General features: G+C 36.4%; 1 long non-coding RNA gene across 1 annotated transcript; it reads left to right on the plus strand.

The window, feature by feature from the left end:
• The first annotated feature begins 202 nt into the window (after positions 1–202).
• LOC115030634 (uncharacterized) lies at positions 203–21323 on the plus strand. Its single transcript, XR_003836240.2, has 3 exons — positions 203–343; positions 19491–19609; positions 21145–21323. It is a non-coding gene; the product is annotated as an uncharacterized LOC115030634 (long non-coding RNA).
• Positions 21324–21537: the final 214 nt, after the last annotated feature.

Here is a 21537-nt window from a genome sequence, read left to right on the forward strand (position 1 = left end):
AGGTTGTATGCTTTCAGGAGGCAAATTAAAATAGTGTTTTCTTCTGTTTACTTGTCATTCTGGAAAATCTGTGCTTCCTTTTGATTGATAAATAAATAAATAAATAAATAAATAAACGAAACGAAAACTAGTTTTGCGAAGCCAAGGTCAAGAAATCCTTTTCTCGCTTCTCTCTGCTGGAAAATCATGGTCGCTCTTCACTGGGCTACCTCATCATCATCATCATCATCATCAGCAGCAGCAGCAGCAGCAGCAGCAGCAGCAGCAGCAGCAGGTGACTGTCAGCTAAGTCAAGCACCAAGGACAAGGAGTTCCTCTTTTCTTCATGCTGCTTTCTGTGCAGGTAAAATGAAAAATCAAATCCTTTCCTGTCCCTGCATCATTGTCCTTTCTGAACATGGCATTAACTCCCACAAAAGAGCCTGGTGGCAAAGGGGGTGATTAGCTAGATAGGCTCTAACAGCTGGGCTCCAGGAGACTGAAGTGAGGTGGAGGAGGGGCCGTCCCTCACAGGTCCTGAGTCTGGTAGTTCTATCAGCGCTGCAACAGCGGCAGCAGATGAAAAGCTTCCAGAGGTGGGGGCAGGGGAGAGCCCAGATTGTAAACATCTCTTGCCTGTTGCCTAGAAGCGGTGGCTGCAAACAATCTAAAGACTGAGCCTAGATTTTCAAATTTTCCTCTCTATGCAAAGCTCCGATTCCTTTTTAAAATGTGCGGCCATTTTACGAGGTCATCCTCTCACATGCAGTGTGTGCATACATCCTAGCTTCCTCCCTCCACCACAGGTAATTGCTAACATTAAGTGGCCAACTGTTGTTTAACAAAATCTTGTTAATGTTAGGACATTAATTAAGAGGCTTAAAAAAAAAAACTTATGATGGCTAGCTTATAGGAGGTACTTATATTTATAAGAAGCAACAGAAAAATTTAAATGTTCATTATTTGTTTATGGTATAATTTCGATGATTCCTGAATAATATGCTTCTCACACAGGCTGTGATAGACAACGAGTATTTGGTATGATAAATTAGTAAAATATGTGGTATGAGCAATGTTTTAGGTTTTAGGAGGAAAAATGAACTGCTAAAGATTATATGTGTGCAAGTTGGTGTCACACACACACACACACACACACAAAGGGAGGGGGGATGTGTAAGAAAAGGGCACTGTGGTAATAGTGGAAGATTTTAATTACCTCAGTATAGAACAGGATTACATCAAGTGGAGGAAATAAGGCTGGATCTAATGCCAAGCTGATTTCCAATTTACTGTGTACATCTCCCGGAAAGGAAGAATGCTAGGTTTAAGATTAAATAATACTTGGGACTCAAAGCGAAGATGGATAAGATACAGGAGCAGTGAGTGATTAGATCCCATTAAGCATAGTATTTGATCTCAAATAGAAGCTAAAGGTATTTAGAGACAACGTGGAAATTTAGGAAGATAGGAAAGAAAAACACAGCATATAATCATTAATTCAGAAAAAAAAATGCAAACCAGAGAATTGCGGTCAGGGTAAATAGCAGGGAAGTGGCTTTTTCAAACCCAGTATCACCCTGAATGCGTCTTACCAGTGAGCAGTAAATGCATTTAGCCTTTCACTGCATCAAAGTGGGAAATGATTCTTTTCGAGAATGACGCAGCGTTTCTTTTCCTGTCCCTTTCCGTGATTCTAATTTTTTAAAGGACTAAAAAATAAGATCCTCTCTAATTGGAAGGAAACTCTAAAAAGAACTGAGTGTAGAAAGGGGGCCAAAGTGAACAGAGTTGAGGACAAAGTTGACATTAAAAGCCTTCAATCCAGGGAGGCAGCCGTGGGGCCATTAAGGGGATGAGAGGAAGTCAGTGAGAGATGAGGCTGTCTTGCCTGAAGCCTGAACTGAATCCTCTGCCTGGGTATTTACAGAAGCAGCTGAAGGTCACATCCTGGAAACTGGGATCCATCTTCTTGAGGAAAAAAGTAAAATGTTAAAAGGATTTTATGATCGGGTAAGAGCAGATCATTGGGCAATTAGAACGATTAGAAGTCGACACGGCACAAGACCCAGGTTAAGTGTGTCTCAGAAATCCGAGAGAGAAGCACAGAAGACAGGAAATGACTTCTGCAGCATTTCCTCATGGCGTGCTCAAGAAGCTGAACCAGCAGTGTTTAGTGGCTCAGCACAGGGTATTGAAAAGAAATCCCAAGGACCTTTCAAAATCTGCTTAGCAAAAATCCGAATCATGGCCAGAAAGCAAGTAGTGCCTGCCATTGTTTTGCCACCTAAAGACATGCACGACCTGGGTGGAGTTAACGTCAGCTCTACAGTTAAAAGTATTGGAACATGCATTCGTAATTCTACAGAGGTGAACGTGGAAGTTGGTCACTTTTTCTAAAATTCTTATATACCGCTCCTCGAAAACTTGCTGTATTCAATGAGGCAGGAGAATAAACAAGAGTAAACCTGAACTACCTCTAGACTGAAAATAGGTTAGCATGTAAAATGGAAAGGAACCATCCTCACAGATCCTGGTCCAGTTTTTATTGCCAAAGAGTCACCATCACCATCACCATCACCATCACCATCACCAACAGCATTAGCAATCATTAGTGTCATCATCAATGTCATCATCGTTGTCGCCATCATCACCGACAGCATCGGCATCATTAGTGTCACCATCGGTGTCATCATCGTCATCACCATCATCACCAACATCATCATCATAATCACCATCATCACGATCATCACCACCATCATACACAGCGATGAAATGGTCAGAAGGGAGAAGGATGAGAGGAGTTGCTCAGTCTCAGGGTCGAGATTTCACACGTGTACCTGTGCACACGCCCTGGCATGCATGTGAAGATCTAACTATAACTTTCAGGAGTCAGTTCTCCTACCTTGTAAGTTCCAGGGATCAAACTCATGCCATCAGGCTTGGCTGCAAGCATCTTTATGCATTATGTTGTCTCACCCGTTTATTATTATTATTATTATTATTATTATTATTATTATTTATTACTATTATTATTATTACTATCCAATGTTAGAGGATGTGCTTAGAATGAGCAACTGCTTCACCCTCTAAGCTTTAGCTATGTTTCTCTGAAGGAAATAAAATGCAAACATTCACTAAACTGGGGAGTTAAAACTTGAAGAATAAATTGTGTTATTTAATGTCTCCTAATCATTTAAGTACTGCATTACATTTTCTTTGCCCTTTCTCTTCTTGACTCCTATAAATGTGTACTGGATTTCCTTGACAGATTGGAAGACTTAATGTTAGAACTTGCATATATCTCATGACTGGTTTCAAGAAATCTTCCTTCACTTGGTATCCATGTATAGTGTTACCCAAGCTAAAGTGCCTGGAGGTCTCAGAGATATAGAAATACAGAGGAACATCACAACATGAGCAAGTCAAGGAAAAGGTGAACTACAGAAAAAAGTGACATTTTCCAGGTGAAGGTGAAATGAGAAAGATATTTAAACATAAAACCTAATCTCCAAAATCAATCAGGGAGATGAGGTCATGCAGAGAATCACAGAAACAACAACATGACCAGATCGCTTCCATCAGTGTGGATTTTCATATCTCGTTTTTACCAAACCCTGGCACGGTTACTGCATTTCATCCCCAAAACTCTGTTAAGATGTAAAGAAAAAAGCAGGAAGTAGAATGAATGTAGGGGAGAGCTAACAGCTTAGGAAAAGGATGTAATTAGAGGATTATACATTTGTTCAGTTTTTGAATGATTACCAGGAGTCATAGAATCCCAAAATGATAATTCCGTTGCTTGTGAAAATAAAACTATAAGGTGAAATGAGATTGTGAGGAGAGTGGACAATCGTGGGATGATTTACTCCATTTAGCTCAGAGGGAACACAAGGAATACATGTCACTTATGAAAGACATAAGCTTATTGTTCTGGGAACTGCCCTGTGTGGTTCAGCTCTAATCTGCTTCATTATTTACTGATTTTGAACACACCAAAGAGAGGCTTTCCAAGTATATCAAAATCTATTCTTGTATTCTCTTCTCCATATTTTTTTGTTAATATTATCTCAGTTTCCTCAGTTTTCTTATGATGCAAATCACAGCTGAATTGTTCTGAAGGAAATTTCTCTAATAGGATGTAGTATATCATAGAATATGATATGTCAGCTATACTTGGGTTATCTCCTATTGTGTCATCACTAACTACAAGAGAAAAGTCTTTATTCCTGAAAGAGGGGAATGTTAGAAACTCCCTGAGAAAAGGCAGGTGTTTGCCTGGAATGAGATGGGACATGGAAGGGATGAGATGGGAGCTATGAGGGGCTCTGTAAGATAGGAATACTGATGGGCATCTTATATTTCATGGGCCACAGTACTAAAAGAGGGCTTGAGGCACAATAGAGAGTTCTCACACTTGAACCTTGGCTCACAAAACGTCTATGTTTATTATTCAGCCATTAGAAAAATGATTATTCTATCTACTTTATTCTAAAAACTGGCTCTCTACTGAAATGAAAATTTATTTTTGCATGCTACCTACTGTTGCTACTAGCTGTGTAAGTAAATTTAAAGTCAGAGTAGATTATACCAACATTACTAAATTTTGTTAAAAAATTATTCATTATGAATTTAAAAAATAACTGAACTGAAAAAAACTATTCATCATGACTCTGCGAATAAGCCTAGAATCTGAGTCACTTTAACCCTCAAAGAAGTAGTGAAAATGAGTATGTCTATGTATAAATATGTATATATATATTTGTATGAATGTGTGTGTGTGTAATTGACTTCAGCAAAATAAAGTTCTATGCCAGAAATGGCTTTGAATTGCCTACTGATATTTGTCAAATCAATAAAAATACAGTTCAATTTATTTTAACTATAGAACTTATAATACAATCCTTACTCACAACTGATGAAATATAAGCAATAAAACTTCAAAATAAGTATAAGGTAAGTAGCAATAAGTAGTATTAAAGTAGTTGTCGATATACAACAGCGTCCTATAAATGACTATGAAGCAAATGAAGGTTTATGGAGAAATATTTCTGTAAAATCTTGAAATCAGTTTTTCCTGGAAAGAATGAAAGCTTGAAGAGAAACTACTAGGATGGAAATATATGAGCTATTGGCATATATTATTGATTTATCTGAAAGAAAATATTTCATTTTGAGGTTTAAATTGTTCACTTGGTTATGTGTGTGTCTGTAAGTTGTATCTCTCTCTCTCTCTCTCTCTCTCTCTCTCTCTCTCTCTCTCTCTCTCTCTCTGTGTGTGTGTGTGTGTGTGTGTGTGTGTGTGTGTGTGTGTGTGAAGTAGTTAGTAGGCTAGAGGAAGTATATGCCTGGATTCTGTGTGTGTCCTGGGAATCCAAACTCAAGTCTTTATGATTGTGCAACAATCACTCACCCACGAAGCCATCTCCCCAGCTCTATGTAGTTGATATGATCTCCTTTCTACATCTCTCTTGCTTGCTAAACTGGTCATGATAGCCAGTGACAGACAAAACTCAGAACAACACTCTGCATTTTTTATTGTTTTCAAAATAATGTTTTTCCTATAAAGGCTCAAACTTAGGACCCCATTTTAATGCATGGTTTCTACTTGTAAGTTTCCTTTGACTTACCAAGTAGTAATTCATGTTTGGATACAAAGGTACATTTGTACCTTACAGAATTTTGTGATTTATTCATATACTAAATATAAATGGATAGAACATGCTCTATTGATATTTCAATTTGAAAACATGGAACACAGTTTTAAAGCAATTATAAATTCTTTATGGTTTTAGCACCTGGACATATGCAAAGAGTGCTTATCCACCTACAGCAACAGATGTTAGCTGTGCTTATAAAAAGCCTTATGTTGTTAATATATCTTTCTGGAAGTTTAAAAAGTAATATTAGAAAATTGATATCTCTATCCAAAATAATCAAGTTATTGCCTAAGAAAAGTGAATATAAAAAGTACAGAGTTAGAGATAATTCTACTAATGTATAAAGTTGATATTAAAATCCTATTCCTACACTGTAGTAGAACCGGTTTATTCTTATCCCCAACTGACTCACAAATAAATGAGACTCAGACTATGGTTATTTTATTTGGCTTTGACAATTACTGGGGTAACCTCTAATCTACTTTTCTAACTGCCAGTTTGTCTACCTCCCCAGTTTTATACCCCAGATACTTGCTGTTTCTTCTGGCCACATGTTCATGGTCCGTCTCCCCTCATGGTGACTTCTTTGTCCCTTCCTGTTCTTCTTTCTTCTCTTTCTTGTCTCTCCTTTCTCCTTTCTCTTCTCTACTCCCAACCAGGTAACTCAAAACCACCTACTTCTAATCCCTTTTGCACAAGAAAACCATGTATACATGAGAATTAACTCATAAGCCTAGACCTTCTGTTATAGAATTTAGCATTACAATAGATAGCAACAGACTAAACCTCAATAATTCCCCTTGTTTTAATATAAATTAAAAGGTTATTTCTCTTATAATAATAAAAATACAATAGGAATAATTATGACATTATTATGAAAATTATTAAGTAAGAGTTCCATTCAAAAATCCAGTCTGTTTCTATTTGGTAACTTAGGAGAAAGTATTATCCATCCTATCCCAATGAGTTCAAAGTTTTGTATCCTAATCAATTTCTATGGACTTGTATTACCAACTTCAAATTACCTTCTTAGACCTAAAATACCTTTTAAAATCGCAAACAACTTAAGTTTCTAGTAAGACTATGTCTGTTTAGTCTTGAACCCCATCAGAAACCTGAAGAGGAAATAAATATTTTTTGAGTATGTAGGAAGGGTTGGAACAAAGATTCCAAAAATTAGTGACAGAGACACATGACTCCAATATTCTTCATAATGTTGCAGCATCTATCTTTAGCCTTCTGATCAAGAACATCTGGTAGACCTTAAGTAAAGCGGCAATTATGAAGGACTAGCTTACTCTGTATTGGCAGAATTCAGAAATCTACAATTCTGTGTCTGTTTGTTCTTTTTGGACAGAATTTTGTCCATAGATGACGGTAGGTCACTTCTTTCCCAGTGGTTAGCTTTCCACAATTGAAGCAACTCTATATGGAAGCTATTGATGCTCATACTTTCTTTAAAGTGTAATGGGGTATTGTCAGGAACATATTAGGACTAAAACTTGTATTTTTAAATGAGTTGCTTATGCCTAACCCCTATCTAAGAGTTGAAACCTACATCTGTTATGTTATGTTATAACAAATTTAATCTTAAATTTGTGTCAATATAAAAGGATTCATACCAATGAAAACTTTAAACCTATATCAATATACAAAATTCTGTACCAATGTAAGAAAATATTCTGCATCAAAATATAAAAATCTCTACCAATGTAAGATTATGGTTGTAAAATTTTTTTTGGTTTAAGAGTAGATTCAATAATTTTCTATTTTCTAATTTCTTATAGTATTTTTATATCCCCCAATTTTCTTTTGAACTCCCGTCCTTTTATCTAAGAGAGAAAGAAGGAAAAAGAAAAGGAAAGATAGAAACCCCCGAGTCTAAGTTCCATATTTAGTTTTTCTACTGTCTAAGGCCATAATTATTTGTAAAGTATCCCTTAAAATAATAACATATGTATAACTTATAAAATAAGCAAACCATCCTCCCCAATGCAGGGACTGGGACAATGGTCTTATGATTGCTTCCTGCTGAATTGGAGCCAAGAATTTATTTTGGGGGTACCCAAAATGAAATTAGAAAAATGGTTAGTCTTAATAAAGCTGGCTATAATCATTTGTTGTCCAGTCTGTATGTGCTGAGAAAATTCAGGGTTTAACTGAAGCCCTGAGTGGAACAGTTTGAGAGGCTGGATAAGCTGACATCATCTGGGATAGCTGTCCTTTCTAAAGCTGTTTTAGAAGCAAGTCTCTGGAAACAGCAACAATTTGATGCAAGATCAAGCAGGTAGCTGGAACAGCAGCAGGTCATATCATCTCAGCACCCGCAAGGGTGAATCTTGTCAGGGCTGCTCTCCTGTTTTTTTTTCATCCTGCAATAAATACATAAACTTTACAAGCAATAGATAGCTCTATAAAGACATTTGTATGGACTCTGCAGGGTGCACAGATTAATCAAAGATTATTTCCTGTTCTTTGTTTGAGGAGGTGAAAAGACAACTTTCTTTCTTTAGAAGTTAGTTTGATCATATAATCAACTGCAATATGTATTTCCATTCATGACATATGAAAGGATAGTATGTATTAATAAGTTATAAAATTTTTGTAGCCAACAAGATTTATTGGCCTTGAAGGCTGAAGTGCTGGCTTCAGTTTCAGAGTTGTTCAATAGAGGGGTTGGCATTGTACATTATTGGGTTGTTTGATCTTTTTTATTTTCTTCTTGTCTGTAGTTGAGATCTTCAGGAGGTCTTCCCCTGACAAATATTATTTTTAATAATTTCAATGGAAGATAGATCTTATATTTTCCTGTTAGAACAAATGTAAAATCTCCTCTCCAACATAACATACATCCTTTCTTCCATTTTGGAATTAGGACTTCTATAGGCAAACTAATTCAATAGTTCATTCTAAAATCCAGTATAATTTAGCAGTTGTGCTAATTGTCTAATTGGCTTTTAAAAAGCTTAAAGTCAACAAAGCACATTTAGAACTATCCTTGGGAGATATCATATCCCTCTTCTGTTTTATGAGTACGATTATTTCCTTCAAAGTCCTGTTAGGTCTTTTTAGAATGTCTTGACCTGTGGGACTGTAAGCTATATCTGGTATAGACTTCATACCATAATGTTAATAAAATTGTTGTGTTTTACAGACATATATGTCTAAGCATCATCAGTTTTAATCTGTAAAGGCATCTCCTAGATAGTTGTCATCTCTAATGAATATGCAATCTCAGAATCATCCCTCTCAGAACTCAAAGTAGGAGTCCATTGGAACTCTGAACATGTATTAATTGTATGATGTATCAACATGTGTACATATGTCAATTCTCCAAACTATATAAGATAAAACACACAGTCCACTATGTAGCATTGCTTTAAGTTAGCATCAATAAGCAAAATCTGGATTTTTAAATTCAATATATTGTATCTCTATGGACTGCCGTTCTAATTCTTAACAATGAACTATGGAGACACCACCTCAAGAGGTTGCAGATAAAACTACATTAGGGACTGGGTTAGAAACTATTTCTATTAAATTTTGGCAAAGAATGTGGCTGCTTTCTTCCTATGTCCTAAGAACTCGGTTGAGACTAAATGAAAATTAATGGATTCATTTCTTGTTTTCCTTGTAATTTCTGTTTATTCTTCCTCTTTATCTATGCATTCTTGTGCTAGCTCCATTATAATGCTAAGGGACTATTTCTTCATAATATAGCCCATTACATACATGGTTATGTGAAACATCATGGTTTTCTTTCTGTTTATCGAATTGGCCACTTTCAAATTACTTATATTTAAGTTTGTTGACAATTTCTTTTATGCTGAAAAATCTCAGTGTATTTTCTAGTTCTATTTTTTTTTTCTTTTTTAAGAGTTCAGCAATTGATTTTTTTTAACAAACATCTTGTAGCTAGAGAGGATGCATGGGCATTTTTTAAGTCTAGGTTTATTGATTGATTGTTTATTTGGCTGCTATATTTTATTAGCTTTATATTTTGTTACTATTGTTTTCTTAATTTAATTTTGTTTCTGTCTTTTTGTATCTTATCTCATTTCTTGCTTCTTTAAGGTTATTATTTGAATTTTTTAGGCAATCAATCAATCTCCATTTCTTTAACATTAGTTCCCTTTTGATGATGAGTGCTTTTGTTCAACTTTTCACATTAATGTACCCTGTCTGAGGTATATACATTAAGGTAGCCAATACCTCCTTCATTGTTTACAAAATAGTTTCAAGATGTAAAAAATTTTCCTATGGACACCTAAGGCTTTGTCTTTTGAATTTTACATCAATAGGGGCTAAAGCAGGGTTATTTGGTTGCTGCAGAGACTGCAGTGGCTTTCTTTATCCAAGTGAGCCTCTAGTCCTTAACCTCTCCCAAGGTTTCCTAACCTTTCTAAATCACAAAGACTGGTGTATTCTGGCAGATGGAGTAGCTGCTTGCAAACAATAGAAATGGAATTTGGCAACTTTGGCTAACTCAAACAGAAAGGCAAATCATAGGGAGGGTATGATATAACTCACACAAAAAAAATCACTGCTAAAAAGTCGGAAGTAAACTTGTAACATAGTCTAGGGGAAAAAAACTTATTAGTATTCAAGATCCATCTGAAATCATCTCACAAAGCTAGTCTAATGAGCACCCTGTTGCCACACGGCCACTATCTAACCTCCTAGCACACGCTGCTGTCTCCATCTCTGCACTGAATCTTTGGCATTCTTGGTGGTTCATTATGCTGCCGTCCCTGGAAACACGTGCTTGCTACCTGCTGGCCACTGCTTCCTGATTTGATGCTATGATATTGTCTGTGGCCAACTTTTTCTGGGTTACCAGCACCAGATCTCAGGTTCAGGGTTCCTAAATGAGACTGAGTTATTGACTGAGGGAATGAATATTTCTGTCTCTGCCATTACCTCCCCCTTCCATAAGATTCACAAGTCAGTGAATTTTCTAAGCACAAGAAAATTTCAGATGTGTGACAGCCTAAGAAAAATATATAATATAGGTAAAGGAAAGGGCAGAGTTTATCTGACTTGCTACAACAGAAAACAAACTACTAGGAAACAAGATGCAAGGAGATTCCGGATCAGAGAATAACAAGAAAGTTTCCTCAAAATAAAATTAGTATGGAATGAAATTGTTGCTTTAGAAATTGGAAATTCTCTGTTCCTACTAGAATGTGAATGCTGTGTAGACATTACAAAAGAATGCTATAGACTGATCTTCAGTCTAACCAATTCTTTTATAATTGTATTCAGTTGAGATATAATTGTATTCAGAATCGCGATTCTGCCTCACATTGTTTTCTACGTTTCCGCTGAGTTTCATGCCGTGCTCAGGTTGCAAATCTTTCCATGATTTCAGGACACCCAGAGTGTATCACATTCCCAAACATACTTCGTCAGCTTAGTAAAGCCCCATATGAACACAGAGATGAACAAATAGCATGATTGGATGTCTGCCATAAAATAGAAATGATTGCAAAGCTGATGCAAAGAATATAATTTTTAAAAATGCAACCACATATACTTTTGTTCTATATATGCTTGCATATAAAAGAGACCTAAATATATAACACAGCATGAGATTTAAATGGCAGGTGATATATATGCATGTATTTATGTGTGTGTGCTCATATATATGTGCATATGTATATCCCATTAAAAAGTAAAAGTAATAGTGTGACAAATCTTTAAAGTGGGCAGTATTGATTACAAATAATAATATTTATTTTAAAATACAGCATACTCCAGACTTTTCGATAAGACTGCCACTTGCTAGCATTTATAATTACTTATGCTTCTGAATTTATTAACACTAATGATACTATATTATAGTATCATGTTGCTATTTGGTATTGTGTCAGTTTTTTAATTATAAAATCTAATTTTATTTGGTTTGGGTTTTTTTTTTTTTGAGTCAGTCTCATGTAGACTAAGCTAGCCTCTAGCTCATTATGCAGCCAAGAATAATTTTGAACTTTCAAAATTTTTACTTTACTTATTTTACATTTTTATTATTTTGTTTTAACTTTTATTTTATGTGTATGGGTGTTTTGCCTATATGTTTGTATATCCCATGCATGATTTTCACCAAGGTCAGGATAAAAAGCTTTGAGTATTCTGGAAATGGAGTTGTAAATAGTTGTGAGTCATCATATGTGTACTAGGAATTGAACCTGGACCATCAACAAAAGCTGGGAGTCCAATTAACTGCTGACCCAACTCAACAGCCCCAGCTTTGAACTCTTGATCCTCATGCTTGCCTCCCAAGTGAGGAGATTACAGAAGTATTTAATCATGCTAGGAAGACTAACCTAGCTATTCTCATGCTGCAGCTTGAAGCTGTTCTGAGTGCTGTCTAACTTTGTGAAGCTGTACAGAGGAAGCACGAGGAACATAAGAAAGACCTATCCTTGTTTCTAGTAATTTCGCACTAGGCTGACTTTGCCTTGGCCTTTCTGCTAATGCTCATAACCACCAACAGTGGCTCTGTGTCTTAAAGTGTAATTTTAGTATGTGCTCAAGGCATTTATGTTGTCCACCTGCTTGCATGCAATAGTTAGTAAGTATTCAGTTTTATAGCTATCATTTCTCTTTCACACAGTTTTTTCTCCGCAGAGAACAATGCAGCAGGTTTCCCTTTAGCGCTAGAAGAGCATCTGGGCTCCAGATCCTTGTGGCTGGATATCCCTTATGTTCAGAATCATCATCAGATCATACAGATGTCACATCGCAGGAGGCTCTTAGCGTAGGGAAGGTGGACCTTGGGACTCCATGTCAGCATCATAAAGTCATGTCAACAGCACAGCATTCTGCAAAGGCAAGTAACAATTGTTTTTGTTTTCAAGTGAAGCACATCAAATGTCATAGACCAATGGTAAAGCAGACCACCCTTACAGGGCATCCTTTCCCCTACCTATGTGAAAACGGCTCTGTTGAACCCACGGCAAGTGGTTTCTCACCACATAAATTCCTTCAGGAAGAGAGCTCCATTCGATCTTACACTGCCTAAAGAGCTTCCTGCTGGTGGTGGTGCTAAAGTTTTCATGCCTAGAAATATGTATTTATTCACTCACCGAGGAGCTTCAGCAAGTGAAACCACATGCCAGCAATTCTGAGCACTGCTTTCTATTTCAAGGTAACTGGAAGCTAAATGAATAATCAGGAAGGTGTGTTCTAAATTTGGAATAATAGAAAATACAATTACATATTATTAGGAAAATTTCCCCTCAAGTCATGGAAAAAGACCCATGAATTATCCCTGTCCAATTACAGAGAGCATTTCTTATTACTGTAATATACAAACTCTGCCTCTATCTTTCCACAAATGCTAGATGACATCAATCTAGTTACAAAGCTGTTCTCATATGTGATACAGAAGGTTGCCCAGGTGATGAAGGGTGTGATGGTGAACAGGTGCATCAGTACATTGAACACATGACAAAGGCTCCCTGGTGTCTAGGACCAACAGTGTTGCGCTAAACTTACATATATGCACACATACATATGCTCAGTCATGCAAATCATGTGTATGTACATACACACATACACACATAAACACACACATGCACACACACCATGTATATGCACACATACACAAATGCATACACACACAAGCATACATATACACATACAAATGAACATACAAATGTATACATATATACACTATGTATATGTACAATATGTACATATACATATATGTATGTACGTACATGTGTATGTATATATATATATATATATATATATATATATATGCACACACACACACACACACACACACACACACATATATATGAAGGAAAATAATGGTCAGAGAGTTAGAGATCACTAAGGTCAAAGTTAGAGTGAATGATTTTACAAGAACTTCAGTACCCATCCATGGTCAATCTCCTTGGCAATATTTCTTAAAACAGATTATAGTTACCAGACAATGGGGAGAAAATGTTCCCAAATATCTCTCTCGACAGTGAAGTTAATAATATTATTACTTTAGCACCCCTGTGAACTAGTCACCTATAAAATAGAAAAAATATTATATGGAGCTTCTAAAAAATTGTTTTAGTTTTTTTCATACAACATTCAGCCTTTGTGCATACCTACATACAAGAAGAGGGCACAAGACATCATTATAGCTAGTTGTGAGCCACCATGTTGTTTATGGGAATTGAACTCAGGACCTCTGGAAGAGCAGCCAGTGCTTTTAACCTCTAAGCCATCTTTCCAGCCCTGAGCTTTTCTTTAACATGTAAAAATATTATTCTGTGACAAGATGGGAAACTTATTCAGTCTATAGTCTTTGTAGGAAAAAAAACCTGAATTATTTAAAAACATAAAATCTTAACTCTTGGTAATAATTAAGATGATGGGTCCTGATCTCACAGAGCATGTGCCAGCATTTAATTTCAGGAGCAAAGTGAATGGAATTGTTTTATATTTAGTAAAGTCAAAGGGCAGAATAGAGAATGCAGTAGGGTGGAGTTGCATCATTAGCATCTAATGAGATTACTCTAGAACATGTTTCTAAGAAAAAAAGAAGAGCTACTGAAATTGTTGCTTAATATATTATAATAGCTTATTTACTTATTAATGAATGAGTAGAAGATTGAGATCAGCTTTACCAAAGGAAGTCACAACTCTCTGAGATGGGGCTTATACTAATACCTTGGGACTAACACAACAACAAAAAGGAAGGCAAGACTTTCATGAGCAAGAACTCTAAGACACTTCATATATTCAAAAAGTTTCTTTCTTTTTCTCTTAAAGGACCTATGGCCACTGAATCATTTCCACACAGGAAGACAGTTGAACATGGTCCATAAATTTCAGAAAGTCTCAGGGGTGTGAGGAGAAAGTGAACGCAGTTATACCATGTGTCCTTGTCAAGATTATCCCTCTATGATGTGGAAATTTATCCTCCCAAAGGGCAGCTTCATGGCTGTAAGGTTGTATGACTTTGAATGGAATGAAAACTGAACTGAAGTCATGGTTTCATGAGTGAGTTAGCTGGATTGGATAAAATGAACCTGAGAGGAAGATCAAGAAAAGACTTTCAAGGAATGAAGTAAATGACTGGTCAAGTTAAGAGCACTAAGTGTTAGGGTGGCTCTTCATGATAAACACCCAATGAGGAAGTGGAAACAATGAACTGACTCTAATAATTGTGATCATTGTAAGGAAATGAGGCCAATGCTATGTGATATGAATGGAAGCATATGTATCTGACACTAGGAACAATTGATTGCACCATAGTGTAAATCTGTCTGTGTGCCATTACAGCCTGAGAATGTAAGCAAAAGTCAGACTCCTTAGGTGTGAAGGGCTGAGTCATCTCACCAGTCCAGCAGATAAACCAGTAGGATGAAGATGATGTCTGTTATAGACCTTGAAGTGAGAGATGTAGCTTTTCTTCTAACTTTTTGTATGTGTTTTCCCAGAAACCATTACTAGCCAGAGGACCCAGATAAGTTGCACCTCACTTGCATAACCTTAACTAAGAAACAATCAGGGTGATTCAGAGGATGGGAGATGATAAAGTCTGGTGGCCCATCCTCTCCTGGCCTCCACTTCCATTCCACAGCAACAACTCACAGAAGTTCCTTTAGTCAAACAGACGCTGCTATATCCCATATACATGTGGGCCCCTGGTGAGAAAAGAGCTAAGTCCACAGTGAATGGCTGATACTACTATTTCTTAGATTAATCTTGAAAGCCTGTAAACACAAGCTGAGGCTGCCCATGAGGAGTCACTAGCTTAGACTGTTGTTCTAAATACCTGCATGAACCTTAGTTTGCTGAAATTCCCTTTGTATCAGTCTGCATGAAAGTCACCCCATATGCCAATTCTGGGTGTATTTCCCTAATCTCCCCTTTTCACCATCTCAACATATCCTTTAAAAATCCACGTGGTTCTTGCTATAGGTGAAATCGTTCTTTGCTTGCGTTTATATGGCTACGTCTAGACTCTGAAAACCTTATATTATTTAATTTAAAAACAAGACCTTCAACATGTCAGTTTGCCCTAAATTGAGTCATATGAGAGAGTCCTGTTGCATATGGCTGGCATGGTTTTTAGAGAAAAATAACAACAACACCAGAGGAACACGGGCACGATGGAAAGGCCCTATGAGGAGATACATAGCACCAGTGAAGAAAAGCCCCTTGAGGAAGGCAGCCATAGGCAAGGCAAGGAGAAAATCTTCAGAGAAACCAAAGGTGTTGCAGTTTCTAGAACTTTAAGAAAATAAATTTGGTTGTTTAAACGTCTAAGTATACAGTACTTTACTATAACAACCATGAAAAACTAATAAAATATTTTAATGGTTACCATAATAAGACTGATTATTATGAGTACAGATCTGTTTAACAAATATTTTTATTGGATATATCACCGTGCCAAAGATTGAAGATAAGGAGATGAATAAGAAATACTATTTCCTCTGCTCTGCATAGTAGGCTTGTAGAACAAGCACATTGATGGCCCCAGAGAAGAACCGTGTTTGGAAAATATTTGAATCTCTTGGTTCATGAAACAGCATTTTGTTAGAAGAGAGTGGGAGCAGAATCCAAGATAGAGCAATTGAATCTGACTTCAAATAATAAAAAACAATAAATAAAAATAAGAAGAGAGTATAAATGATAAGTCTGTAAACTATTAACATGAGTAAGTAGGAAAGGCTGTCTTTCTTTTCATCAATCAATTTCTTCAGCTCACTCTTAGTGTGTTGTGAAGACGCAGAATCAATAGGACATGTAGAAACACAGATAGAAGAATAAGAAAGGAATTACTGTAAGAACCGGACTAATGTGGTTATGGGGTTGGAGGAGGGCCATTGTTAGGTTCAATGTGCAGGAGTCTATCCATGAAAATATCACAACATAGCAGTGGTGTGGAGGGAAAGAGATGCATGGAGTTACCACAACAACTAGAGTAGCAGCTTACACTTTATTGGCCAGTCATCAAGATGTGTTAGGTGGCATTTGTGCGGTGTCATGTAAACTCTTACTAATACTGTTCACATGAAATGGTTGGTGAATGATACACCTGAGATACATTCCAGAAGACAGAAAGCAAAGCTTTCTCCCTTTGTCAATGTCTTTTGCATTAAAATAACTTTAGCTTTGTCCAAAAAGGCCTTTGTCAATGGCTCTTGCAAAGTGTGTTCTAAGTGCCTGAGACTTTGGGTAGTGTATTTATTATTCATGATGGACTCTTTTGACACACTTGAAAATTGATACAAGCAAAATAACTAATTGCCAAGCCCTTAGACCACACCTTATGGATTATGCTATGAGGTGACTTGAGGCATGATTCCAGGATCACATATCTGTCCAGACTCTAAGAAATTTCTATGCACTCAGTAATGAGGCAGCCTTGTGTCTGTTGTGAAGTGCTAACAAAATTATGGGCTTAAGATCTATGAGAGCTCCTGAAGTCAGTAATATTCCCAGAATACTTTCATGGGTGTAGGTAGGGAGTCAGAGCCTCCCAAGAGCAACAAAATGTGGAGTTTGGTTCCTTCCAGCCTTGCCCCTAGGTTTTTCAGCCTTTGAGTAATTCTGTTTGTATTTTGTATTAGCCCTTAATGGAATGGGACAGATCACAGTGACCTCGATACATCCTGGGGAAAGTTTTCAATCTGAGGGTAGTTGAGAAAGGGGAATTCTAAATTTTCAGTTATTGTCAACAGTGAGGGTAGTCTTGCACGAAGCTTTCTTCTAACTTTGTCCTTGGTCTTAGGTTCTTGATTTTAGTGTATTGTGCAGATCACAGTGACTTCGATGCATCCTGGGGAAAGTTTTCAATCTGAGGGTAGTTGAGAAAGGGGAATTCTAAATTTTCAATTATTGTCAACAGTGAGGGTGGTCTTGCACGAATCTTTCCTCTAACTTTGTCCTTGGTCTTAGGTTCTTGATTTTAGTGTCAGAAGCCTGGATGGAGCAGGTAGGCTGGAGGAATATACCTTCATCTTTGCAGGTTGGCAAACTGTGGGCCCTACCTTGTTTTGAACAGCAAAGTATGGCATGCCAAAATAAGCCTGAATTACATTTCAGTATGTCAATCATCCTGTGTGTTCTGCTAAGAAAGCTGTGTGGGGACATATATAGTAGGTGAGTACCACAGGAGTGATTGTTTTATAAATTACTTGAACTAGTAATTACTTGGAAATATTCTGGCAAATTCTACAACCTGGAGAAATCCTTATGTTTTTTTTTCTATAAATACAGTATTGAAAAGAACCAAAACTATTTCTGGTTAAATGATGTTTTCCTCCTTAGTCTCCTATTCTCACTTTCTTAATGTATGGATGAACATATAATAAGGAACAATTCAAGGAATTTTTAAATCTCATTAGAAAATACGTGAAAGTGGCTTACAGATTGTAAAATATTAACATGAGTAAGTAGGAAAGGCTGTCTTTCTTTTCTTCAAACAATTTCTTCAGCTCACTCTTAGTGCATTGTGGAGATGTAGAATCGATAGGACATGTAGAAACACAGATAGAAGAATAAGAAACAAATTACTATAAGATGCTGACTTACATGGTTATGGGGTTGGAGAAGTGCCAGAATGCCCAGTGTAAGCCAGTGAGTAGAACAGATCCAAGGCCAAGCCTACACAGCCTGAGAATCAAGGAAGTCAGTGGCATGACACTACACTGAGTGACAACATTCAAGAACCAGGAACCTCAAGGTGTGAGGACTGGGGAGACAGATGTCTCAGCTCAAGCAGAATAGATTCACCAATTCTCTGCCTTTTGTTCTACACAGGAGCTGAATGGATCAGAAGATGTCTCCCTTCCTGGTGACAGCAGTTTCACTTAATCTAGTTTTTTAAATGCTAATCTTTTTGGGAAATATTTTCATAGGCATGCCAAAAAATAATGTTTTACCAAATCTCAGTGTATCATAGTTCAATCAAATTAACATAATTAACCACTACAAGCTAATTGATCCAAAAGTGTTACTTATATTGTTTTCTTGTCTGTTGGGTTGAGATCATTTCCATCACAGAGTTAATACAAATGTGAACACTTTCATTATAATCTTTTGTGTATCAAAATTATGAGTTGTGTATTTTAAAAAATAACTTTATCCAAAACCTGATGTTTCAAATAGAGAAGAGTATTAATAATGAAAATTGATCAATAGGTTTATAATTCTGTATTTGACAACTCAAACTTTGTTCAAAACACATGTTCTAGAGTGATAGATATATATCCATACATATATCTATCTATCTATTATCTATCTATCTATCTATCTATCTATCTATTATCTATCTATCTATCTATCTATCATCTATCCAAATATCTATCTGTCTGTAATCAACTTCTATCATCCAAGGGAATAGAATTTTGTATGTCTTTGGATATGTATATTATATTATACGTATATGTGCATATGATATATGTATATATGTTTATGTGCATCTGTATGAACGTGTGCTTATATTTGTGTAGCCTTAAGGAGCAAAAGAAACTTTTTCAAGCAAGTATTTCCTAATGACCTTTTCGTAAAAATATTAACAAACCATATTAGTCATACAATAATTATATAATTCCACACTTCATTGGCTGGCTTTTAAATAACTGGAAGGAATGAAACTGTTATAATCTCAGCTTATTGTTTTCTTATTTTACTCATAGAGACAAAAAAACAGTTGTACTTTCATGGAAACACAGGCTGCAGTGGGTAGCCTGTAGTTGATGATTATTGATTCTAAATACAAAATAAATGTATTCCTTTTACACTTAGAAATTCCTCTATTCCTTGTAGCCATATGCTCTTTTGAGATACATTTTTCCTATTGTGTTCATTTTTTTTTCTTTCTCTCAATTCAAACAGCCGAGACCCTGATCATTGCTCTGGGAATGCACATGGAGAGGAAAGCAGATTCCTGAAAAGCATTTCCTGGCTTTTATTTCCCAAACCTAGGTCTGCAAGGGCAGGGGAGGAGGTGGCAGGTAGGTCATGGGCAGAGGCAAATGTCCTTTAGAACTTCAAAGAGAAAGAATTCTTTCAAACTAAAAAGAGATTCCATGAAAGGAGGGGGGGTGACAAGAGGGGTGCCTGCCCTAGAATGTCTAGGGCCTGGGGATCCTTCATGGCTGCATCCTCATAGGCAGTAAGGCCAGGAGGGGAACTCCTGCAGGTGGCCAGGGTCTTTGTTACACTCTATGGAGATTCCTCTTCCCCAGTTATCATTCAGAAACAGCAGGAATGAGAGCTGAATAGAAAAAGTCAAAGGGGGAAAAGTGGAAACCTGTATGGTAACATGTAAAAACTGACATTGGATGGTGAGGCTTCCTCTCCACATCCCCCAAACCTTATAGTACAATACCCAGGTGTGATATTGCAGGGTTAGCATAGCCATACATTCATATGGCTATGCCATAGTGAAGATTCACAATTACCATCAAATTGGATTGAATATTCCAACAGACCAGCAGGAGTAAGATTTTTAAAATTTTAAAATATTTTAAAAATTTCTTTAAAATGCAGTATTTTATTACAGTATATCTGCATCATGCTACTATAAAAATTAAAAAGCCCAACATCAAAAGTGGCTGAAGTAAATGACATAATAACATAATTTGATGTGTTGCTATTATCACTCATATTGTGAAGCCATGAATATCAAAACTAACACATTTAAAACCCTAGGAATTTGCCAGACTTTCTTAGAAGGAAAGTCATTGATTAACTCCGACTTTTCCTAATTTTTTTCTATCATCAATTCTCCACTTATACATATAGAATAATGAATATCAAGTAAGGAAAGCAATAAGAAAAGGTGAAACACCCAAAGACCTAGAGAGCACCCATCTAAATATGACTTGATTTAGGAACTATTAATTGGTAGCTTAAAAGCTGAATCAAGGATAATGTTTTTTTGTGCTTACATGTGCAGTTTTTCATGGACATATATCTTATAGGCAGACTTTATCATTAAGTTACTTGAAAATTATCTTCCCACGTGTTTTAATGATTTTTAAAATAATAGACAAATTTCTTTTTCAGAAAACAGGGAAGTGCTCATAGACAGTCTGTTAATCCTATGACCTAGAATTTTTTTTTCATTTTTAGCTAAAACTTTCAAAAGGAAAAAGCAAGATTAAAATAGAAGATGACTTTTCAAACTAGTATGAGTACTAATCTTAGACGACCTATCTCTCTTCTTGTTCCATCACTCAACTATTTGCATCTATTTTCATTTTCCTGAATCTTAGATAACTTCTAGGTCTTTATTTTGATCTGGAAATAGAAAACCCAAAAGAATAAGAATGCCTTCGGTCAAATTAAAGTCTATGAGGTGGGCACAAGTATGTAAACAATTAATTGTATAGACTTAGAGCCATCTGGTAAATGATGTATTAGAAATGTGTTGGGAATTCTGGGGAACTGCAGAGGACAGTATGTCTGTCCATAAGGCAGCAAAGCAAATGAGCATTAGATATGTTTTCTTAAATATCTTGCTGTCTGGCTTTGTCCCTGATAGACACATTACTGGTAATCAGTTGTTCTTGGAGGAGAAACATGTCCCAGTTATGAACATCTACAGAAGCAAAGAGACAAAGTGATAAACCCAAAATATTACTATTTGGGAATATAAAAGAAATGGCATTTTCATGGGACAGAGAAAGCAAATAGGCAAGGCAGTGGAATGGAGTGAAAGCAAGAAGGTAGGTCCAAAATTAAACTTTTTAAAAAACTGTTTTCCCTGCATCTCTCTGCATTTAGTGTAAATAGGTAAAGAAAGAATGATATCTTTTATATTGGTTATTTTATTCATTTACATTTCAAATGTTGTCACCCTTCTCGGTTTCCCCTCCACAAACACCCTATCCCATTCTGCCTCCCTTTCCCTCTATGAGTGTGCTCCTGCACCCAG

Source organism: Mus caroli, unplaced genomic scaffold, assembly GCF_978045245.1.
Source record: "Mus caroli unplaced genomic scaffold, Mus_caroli_1 scaffold_3, whole genome shotgun sequence".
Lineage (NCBI taxonomy): Eukaryota > Metazoa > Chordata > Mammalia > Rodentia > Muridae > Mus > Mus caroli.